General features: G+C 36.5%; 1 pseudogene; it reads left to right on the top strand.

Annotated features, from left to right (window-relative positions):
* The first annotated feature begins 589 nt into the window (after positions 1 to 589).
* Positions 590 to 1,855, top strand: LOC115231699 (annotated as a pseudogene).
* The last annotated feature ends 7,518 nt before the right edge of the window (positions 1,856 to 9,373 follow it).

The following is a 9,373-nucleotide window of genomic DNA, read 5'->3' as shown; positions in this document are numbered from 1 at the left end:
TTACTGACTTTATTTTCGACGGAGAGTGGGTTGTCAATGCTGTTTGTCGAAAATGTCATTTTTGCAGTCATTTGAGTAGACAGTCACAAATATGGGTATGGGGAACTCAGTACTTCCCGATTTGTCCAACTGGCACTCAAATGGCCACGAATTGGGGACATGCATGAATGCAGAGAGCATCTTCAATTGAATTCTGAGTTGCCTTTTAAAGTTATTTTAGTTTGAATGATACGCTAACACTCACAATACACACAGACGGGTGTGTGGGGAGTAAAAACCACGTTGTTTATTTGGAGAATGTGCAATTTGTGATGACAATGGAGAGTAGACGACGTGGATGTCTCCAAGTGGTGGTCAAATCCCCATCACAAACGGAGTCCATAATTCTGTTTCCGCGGAAAGCTGACGTTGGAACTAAATTTGACGAATGGGCATTTTTGTCGGTTACATTCTGAAAAGAAAAACCAGCGGGAGACTGGCTGGTAACTGTGTCAAACACGTGTGGGGATTCATCCCACGTTGATTACATATCGTTGGTTATGTACGGGACAGTGGAGAAACCAAATTTTAACAGTGTAAATTTTAAAAAAAAGACAATCCAAATAAATTTTTATATGAGAGTTCGTTTGCAATTTTATTTCCTCGATATCGTGAAAAATACATAAGAGAATGTTGGCCATCACTAGAGTCCAAACTCGGCTAATATGTATTCGCACTAATTATATGACAAGGGAATAGGCTGCGAATTGGATTTAATGGAGGAAAGTATGAAAGTCAAAACGACCGACAACACGTGGGACCCCTACGTGATCAGCAAGGCTAGGGACGTGATCAAAAACATTGCCAGGAGTGTGCAACTCCAACATGTTCTTCCCTGTCTTGATTTGTAGGCCTTGCGGACACTGTCTGACGACGTCGTGAGCTGTGTGGTCAAAATAGGTTCCCTAGTTCGTAACAAAGATCGATTTAAAAAGCGGAGAAAACGACTGATGGGTTCTGAAGGATCGACGTTGAAAGTTTGTTCAAAAATATATTTTCTGGCGATTGAGTTGCTGACAGGCTGTTATGTGGCTGTTCAAGGCAATACTGTGGCTCTGGTCGGTTCCGAGAAGGGAGTTGTGGAGGCTGAGAAGATTGTGGTGGATTGTATGAACAACATTCATCCAATCTATAACATCAGGGTAGTTCCTGGCCAAAAAAGATGGCAAAGTCTTATGATTAGGAAGGAACTGGAAAAGGACGAGAAATTGGCCAATGAGTCTTGGGAACGATTTCTTCCAAATTTCAAGACATGTTCTGGTGGGAAGAAAAGGAAAAAGAAGGCGAGGAAGGAAAAGAAACCCTACACTCCTTTTCCTCCCCCACAGCCACTATCGAAGGTCTGTTTTATATTCCCTATTTGTAGATTGACGAGCAACTTATTAGCGGGGAGTATTTTATGAGCGAATCCGCTCGACGAAAGAAGAAGCAGGAAATTGTTAGAGAGAGACAGACTTTTAACAAAGTGGAGAAAGAAAAGAGAAGAGCTCAAATGTTCGAGTCGCCAAAGGACGATGTCGTTCCTTTGCCTCATTTGGATACTAAACTAGTCGATTCTACAAAATTAGTCAAATCCATTAAAAAGAAAAATAGCAGAAATTGACTATCTCTTATAGCATTTTTTTGTTAAGTTTTTATTCATAATTCAATTGTGCCAGTTGCGAACAATCCTAGTTCTGATTACTTCATTATATGATGTCAGAATTCTCTTATGATAATGGGCAATGTTTATGATAATTATGTTGCCCGACAAATTATATTTAAAATCGATACAATAGATCAATCCAAGTCCAACTCCCCAAATATCTTACATTAACAATCAATGACAATCAACTTCATATTCGTAACATGTCAGGACATTAAAATAGCAGGATAAAAAAGCTCGTATTTATTGAAAATTTCATAGATCATCGGAAGAAATAGTTTGACGTTTTTTCCGTCTTCTGTTTACAAACCAGACTCGGACTACAGATTCTGGCAAGTCAGTCTTCGCTACAATCTTCCCGATTTCTTCTTTGTTTGGATAAACGGTGACTGAAAAAATATTTTCGAGGTATTCTTTGATTTTTTTATCAAAAAATATTCGTTTCTTTCTGGGTTTCGGGAGCGACTTCAAGTGGGACTTGGAAATTGGGTTTTTTTTCAGAGATTCTAGAACAATCAAAAAAGAATCTTTCAGATTTTCCATTAAAGTAATTGAGAGTTTACCCAACTCAAATCTGGATATAGTCGTTTGACTCACGGGGAACCCGCCTCTCTCCATTATAATGGCCATATCGGACTGGGAGTAACCAAAGTTCATTCTTTTAGTCTTGAAATAGTTTCCTAATTCTACCCAAGACTTTCGTTGAAGCGTGTTGCCATTTACCGTTGCCTGTTCAGTAATTAGATGAGGCACGTTGTCTTCCCAGTAATCATTGGAAATGGCAAGACCCAAGTCGCTGACATCAGGCTTGTACAAAGTCACAGGAATTTGCCGAGGAGCAATTTCATATTGGATGGGAGGCTGATTGTAATCTGAATAAGCGTTCTCGGTCAATCGATAATTCTGCATTATGAAATCGTATGAATTCATCTGGTAGTGGTTTAAAAACAAATCATTGTGGGGAATCTGGTACATAGGTTGAAATGTCATGTTATCTGGAAATCTTGTTACATTTTGGTTTTCAAAAAAATGTAAAAAAGAATTATCCTGAGGATAATAATTCATTAGTATAATTCCAATTGAAATGAAAAATAACGTCGTTTCTATTAAGTATGATAACCCCGCCGATCAGGTCGACGTGATATAAGAATTGCGCGGAATGAAATAAAATATAACCTATACCTTTGAGTGACCCAGAGAACCAATCACTAGTTACTATTTTATTTGATAATTTAATAGAACTGACAAGACAAAAGTTTAATCTATTTCAGGATTAAAGTCTTTAATTGTAAATTATCATAATGTTAATTTTTTATTATAATGAATATTAAAAATATTCTTATTATCTACTGAGGACCAGATAAAATTACAAATTAAGCATAACTCACTTTAAAATTTGAACGAACTTATATTTTTGTACTAAAAATTGACTTATTTAATTCTTAAAAAAATATGCCGAATAAAATGAGTCATTAAAGAATATCTATCAAAAAAATTAAAAAATTGCTCATTTAATTATTCAAATGTATTGCTTTATCTATAAAAAATCCAGTTCAACTAAAAAGACAAATTTGTAGGATATTTCTATTTTAATGTTAATAAATGGTTGGAAGTGTTATTGAGAGAGCCTTTTCCTCTCGAATCTCGAATTAAATAACAAAAAAGGGAAAAAACGGAGAAGAAGCATACGTTGTCTCATTAATTTTCTCTCTCTTTTTTCGGCTTTTCCGTTTTAATAAAAAATTTATTCATTCATTCAATGTTAATAAATAATCGTTATTTAAATGTTTAAGCAAGGTCAAATCTTTCAGTCCCGCATTATTTTTTCTTTTCGAAAACATTCTTTCGTCAACTTCTACGACATTTTCAATTCCACCTATGCAATCTAATAATGTAATATAATACCAATCAGTTTGTTCGGACGATTTGCTAAATATGCAGCACATACCTCTTGCGGCGAGTGAGACCAATTACATATCGTTTGGCCACTCCATTCCAGTTGACGCCGACACCATAAAATGATGTGTCTGTCGAAGCTCCACATATAAATAAAACGAATACAAGATTCTAAGGACACTGTCGTGCCTTCGAGCCACGTACCTAAAAATAAAGTACTCTCTTATTACACCGTTAAATTTTCATTAATTAATTTAGTGCCTATTTTCGTGATTCATGAAATAGAAAAGTACCAAATAAGTTTCTCTTTGGATTTAGATACATCCTCTCTTTATTTGCAGGTTTGATATGTACTGAAAGTGTAGTAATAAGTTGCTGCATTTTTCCTGTTGAAATATCTACATTATTATTTAAATATTAAGTATTATATAAAAAGTAATTATTTTATTTAAAAATTTGAATATAAAAGACGCGTTTTTCATTATTGTGATTTCACTGTTTGTTGAACAAAGTACATTTGTTAAATGCCACTTTTTTCAAACTTAAAACTTTACAATGAATTTGGCTCAATATACTTTCCAGGAATAACAAATACAACTTTAAGTGAAATATTCAATAATTGTATCTTTTTATATCAAAGTCTTAGCTGAAATTGGCAAAAACTATGTACAAATATATTTCAACGAAGAAGACACTCCTTCTCTCGGCAGCGGACTTAACCGGCCAGCCACCATAGTTCTAAAATGCCTATTTCCTCAAGACGACGACCAAACCAGTTATGAAGACTATTTAAGACAAAAAATCTCAAATTTGGACGCCAAGTTTATTTCATATGACGCTTTATCGAGTGAGTGTAATTGTGAAGTCAAACACTTCACAAAATATGGTCTTGTCAACGATTCCGTCAATTCTGTCGACGACGATGTGTCCTCAGCTCAAAATTCTTGACCAAGACTCTCAGAGATCAAGTTAAAAAAGGTTTTTTAAAACATGATGTAGGCGACTCGATCAAAGTTGATTCACATTCAGAAAATACGTTTAAAGGGAAAACTGTTTTGTGGGAAATCAGAAATCCTAATTCAATTTTCCTTACCAGTTCCGAGCCAATTACATATATCAATCCCAAAATATCATATAATTTGACTGAAATACCAAATTTTGCAGTTTATGAGTTAATGAAAAGGTTATTCATCAACAAAGTTATATATTCGAGCTTTAGAAGACTTATTATATAATTCATGTATTCTATCGAAAATGTTTTTTTCTATTTCAAAAAAGGAAATGTATTACATAAAAAGTTTGTTTTGCTGAGAAAAAATTAAATTTTGTTAGTTAATCAACATTGTTGAATAATTTATTAATCAACTTTTGAGAGAAATAATTAATTTAGATTTTACAAATTTCAATAAAAATTTGAATTCTGTTAAAAAAAGTCGTAAACTTTGTCCTCTCTTAGCCAAGACTTGGAATAATCCAGGGCCCTCCGGGGACTGGGAAGTCTGCGGTAATACTTGAAATAATTCAGCAATCATTAATCGACGAAAATAATCGCGTTTGAATTTTTTAATATTTTTAGATTATCGTGACTGCACCTTCGAATGTTGCTGTCGACAACCTTGTTGGACGATTCAGTGCACTCCAAATTCCGGATAGAGAGTTTGTTCGAATTGGCAAAGAAGAAAAAATGTTAGAAGTCGGTCTTTCAAATTCGCTCTCTCGTCGACTGATGGATAGTGACCGTTATTTTCAAATTGAATATTTAGAAGATTTTATTTTTAATAATGTAATTTTCTGATAAAAAATAAAAAAGCGATCTTCCGATATTGAGGATGAGTTGAAGGAGTTGGAGGCTATCATTAAAGAAGAAAGTAAACGAAGAATCATGTCTTCTCACGTCGTTTTCACTACTTTGGCAGGCGTGGGAAAAGTAAAAAAAATTATAGACGATAACGACGAACATTTATATAAATTTGACTTGTTCATAATCGACGAGTGTAGTCAAGTCTTTTTATTTTAACCAATAATTAGGTATTGGAAGCTATCTGCTGGGTGGGACTCCCTCTGGCCAGAAAGTGTATAATGGCTGGTGATTTCAATCAATTGCCACCAACAGTCCTCTCCCAACAGTAATGTTAAGTACATTTTTGTAGAGCAGAACAGGTGGGCTTTGGAATATCTATAATGGAAAGAGTGGCTGAACTATATCCCGAGTGTGTTAAAATGTTAACCATTCAGTACAGAATGAACTTAAAGATAATGTCATTCTCTTCTGATGAATTCTATAAAGGGAAACTAATTCCTCACGAGTCACATCTCCTCTGGTACCCAAAAAATACATAGACTTCACTAGCCATCTCAGTGAGATCAGACGTACTATATTGACCTCATCTGCTCTCATCCTTGTGGACACAGGTACTTCAGTCCATGAAAAGAATATTAATCAAAAGTCAAATTTAAATTTGGGTTTTTTTAATTCAATATATTTTATAAAGAGGATGCGAAGCTCGCAGCAAAGTGGGCTCACAAACTGATCGATGCAGGCGTTAACCAAAAAGATATCGGAGTCATTTCTTTCTACAATGCTCAAGTTAAAGAAATTAAAAGAAGCTTTCGGATTTCAAAAATATTGAGATTAACAGCGTCGATTCTTTTCAAGCAAGGGAGAAAAAAGTCATCATTGTTTTATTTGTCAGATCTAATGATCCCAGTTTATGTAAAAAAATAATCGTGCTTAGATTCAGTTGGTTTTCTATCGGTTTTTAGAAGGTCAACGTCGCACTGACTCGGGCACGTCGACTTATGATCCTTATTATGAATTCCAATACATTTTTGCATCAATCTCGATACCCATTCCTCAGTAAAATGGTCAAGTGCATTTCAAATTTGGCTGATCATCATTTAAGCCAGTTTGATTGTTTGGATATGGGTTGTTTTTTATATTCGCGTCGGCGTCGTCGGCGTCGGCTTAACTTGTAGTTATTGGTTGGTTTTCATTAAAAAAAAAAAATCAAAAAAAAAAAAAAAAAAAATTAAAAGAATTAAATTCTAAGCCAAAGAATTCTCGTTACAAAATTAATGAAAAGCTTTTGGGTTCCATTGATTTCTCTGATTGAGTTAACAAAAGAGAGCAGGAGAGCAGGTCGCGGAGGACGTGAAGGACTTTATCAAGTCGGAGGGAAGGAAGGAGGTGACAATAATGGCCGGAAATTGTGTGACGGTAAAATACTGAATGATGGCAGATTCGGTTTTTTGTGCCGGAGAATGCAGGGGTGGTTACGTGGAGTTTCGCGACGGTGAGACACGACATTCACTTCGGGTTGTCCTTCTCCCCAGTGGAGGAAGGGGGCAGTCCTCTCCAGCTGCTCCCCCTCCCCCCCTGCAGGTCCAGTGAGTTTGTCTTTTGCGGACAACACAAAGTGGTGGGAGGGGAGAGGCCCAATTATTTGTTCATTTTCGACAATTTATTCTCCTTCTGGAATGCCAAGACTTTCACATTCCTCGTAAACTTCTGTGACTCATATGAAGAGTGTTGAATTGGCAAAACAAAGATATTGTCGAATAAATGCGACCAAATGCAAAATATGGACTTTGTGCAACAAATAGGATTGCAGGGATTATGATTTGTCAAAGAACGTGCAACACCTGCAACAGTACACAAGTCTTTGACATCGGTAGTATGTGAAGACCACGATAACCGCTGTTCGACATTTGTCCGACAGCAAAAACAATCCAATATCGCTGCAGGGTGTTAGATTTGGGGAATTACTAACAAAACATAACTCCCTCTTCATGCACAATAACCATATTAGTATAAATATAGTCATTCTTTATTATGCATTCTCACTATCCCCTCCACCCATGGAAACAACGCTTAAAAAGACCTGGCTCCTTTGATGTATCTGAATCGTCAATTTTCGAGGCATGGTCGCCTCCACACGTGCCAAGTGTTTTATGTACACCTAAAATGACCCAAATAGAATACTAATGCAGAGTTGAGTAACAGACGTGCGTTCTTATTGTTCACATTATTGGGAAGCCAAATTCGTTCATCCTGTCATCCACAATCATTCAATGTTTATCCGACAAATCATCATTGCAAACCTGACTGAAATCAGTACATTTCTCTACCACTGTGAAACACTTGTTCTTATTAAAGCCACGAAATAGTCTCAACCCTCCCAAAAGTACGTATCCTTAAATAAATGTCAAATCTGTCATACGCAAACGTATTCTCCACATATTCCAGAAATAGTCGTCTGGTTCAGACCCCTCGTCAATAACGGAGACAGCAAATCCTCGGACTGCATGATATTTCTCAGATGAGCAATGTCCGCTTCCTCCTCGACAGACTGACCCCCAATTCATAAGTAGACAATTCCTTCATGTCTCTCTCAGACTTGAAGGGAATACTCAACAGTAAACACAGTCGTGGGTTGAGATGAGCCACATTCACATCGACCTTACATAGACTGGTAGACTTACTTCGACACACCGCAAACCTATCGGTCCTGCCGTGCATCGCAGTTGGAACATTCTGAGGACAACCTCACTCGCAGGAGTCGAATGAATAAACAAAGCGAGGAATTTCCTTCTTTTGCTTGAAATAAACCCAAATCATTGCCTGTTTAAGTTTGAAAACTTCCAATGAGTCATTGAGGGTGTTTTCGAGTTTGTTCTTCAAACTGAGGGATAACTGCAGCCATACTCCCACAGGTCCACAACTCACTTGCCAGAAATAAGCCCAATAAGAAAACTCTCCTTTTCCATCACACAACATCTCCCGACATATATACAAATAACACGTGTCCTCAAAATAATGTCCTAAACTAAGAACAAGAATCTACCCCAATCTTCCTTGGGCAACTGCACAAACTTTTTGAATCTTTAACAGCTTTCTGCAGTTAAGCGCAAGTAAAACCCTTTCGATAAATCTGGCAGTTCTTTTGAGGCTGTTCTGATGCTGAGACCACAGTGATTTGGAGCCAACACAGACGCAGTGGTTGTCTAGGACGACCTGTGCGGAGGAGAGCAGGTCGCGGATGAGTCAAGTCCGGCGGAAGAAAGTTCAATCTCACGGAAGAGGTCGGAAGAGGTCGCGGGTTCCATTGATTTCTCTGATTGAGTTAACAAAAACTAAAAATTAATATTCAGAATTATTTCTAATTGTATTTATAAAAGTGGTTAGTTTATCAAAAGTGATAATCTCAATTTTTACTCGTGTTTCCGAAATCAAAGCAATTTTATGAAAATGGTTTTTTTACGTAAACTAGAATGCATCCTGATAGACATTTCAAAAAATTGGCAGTGTTTACCGCACGACATTCCTGTAATAAATATCTATTGGCTTTTTGAGTAGTGGAGTCTTATGGAGACCCCAATATTAAACTTTTTAAAATATATCTGTTTGTATTTTAATAGTGCTGTCTGCATTTTAATAATGCTGTCTGTATTTTAATAATCCTTAAATAAAACTACTTTGATAGCATAAATATTAGAATTTAAAACAAAATCACTAAAATATATTAAAGTGATGTTGATGAAAAATCAAGTCTTCTTTGAGGGGGAAGGTACATCCAGGTAGCAGTTTGTCGAATTCGGTCATCCACTTCCGAAAAGAAAGTTCGTCCGTGTTGACATTCACAATTTCTAATATAATTGAATGCATTCTTTAAGTCGATCTTGGCCAGAATTCGTTGGGAATCCGTGGAAGAACTAACAAACTAACGTAGAGCGTGGACCCCGGCCTCAGCGCCTCCTCGGACACCAACTCCGAGCTGTGTTGGTACGAAGTAC

This window comes from Octopus sinensis, unplaced genomic scaffold (assembly GCF_006345805.1).
Source record: "Octopus sinensis unplaced genomic scaffold, ASM634580v1 Contig18750, whole genome shotgun sequence".
NCBI lineage: Eukaryota > Metazoa > Mollusca > Cephalopoda > Octopoda > Octopodidae > Octopus > Octopus sinensis.
The sequence above is the reverse complement of the archived record's forward strand: the minus strand, read 5'-3'. Positions and strand labels throughout refer to the sequence as shown.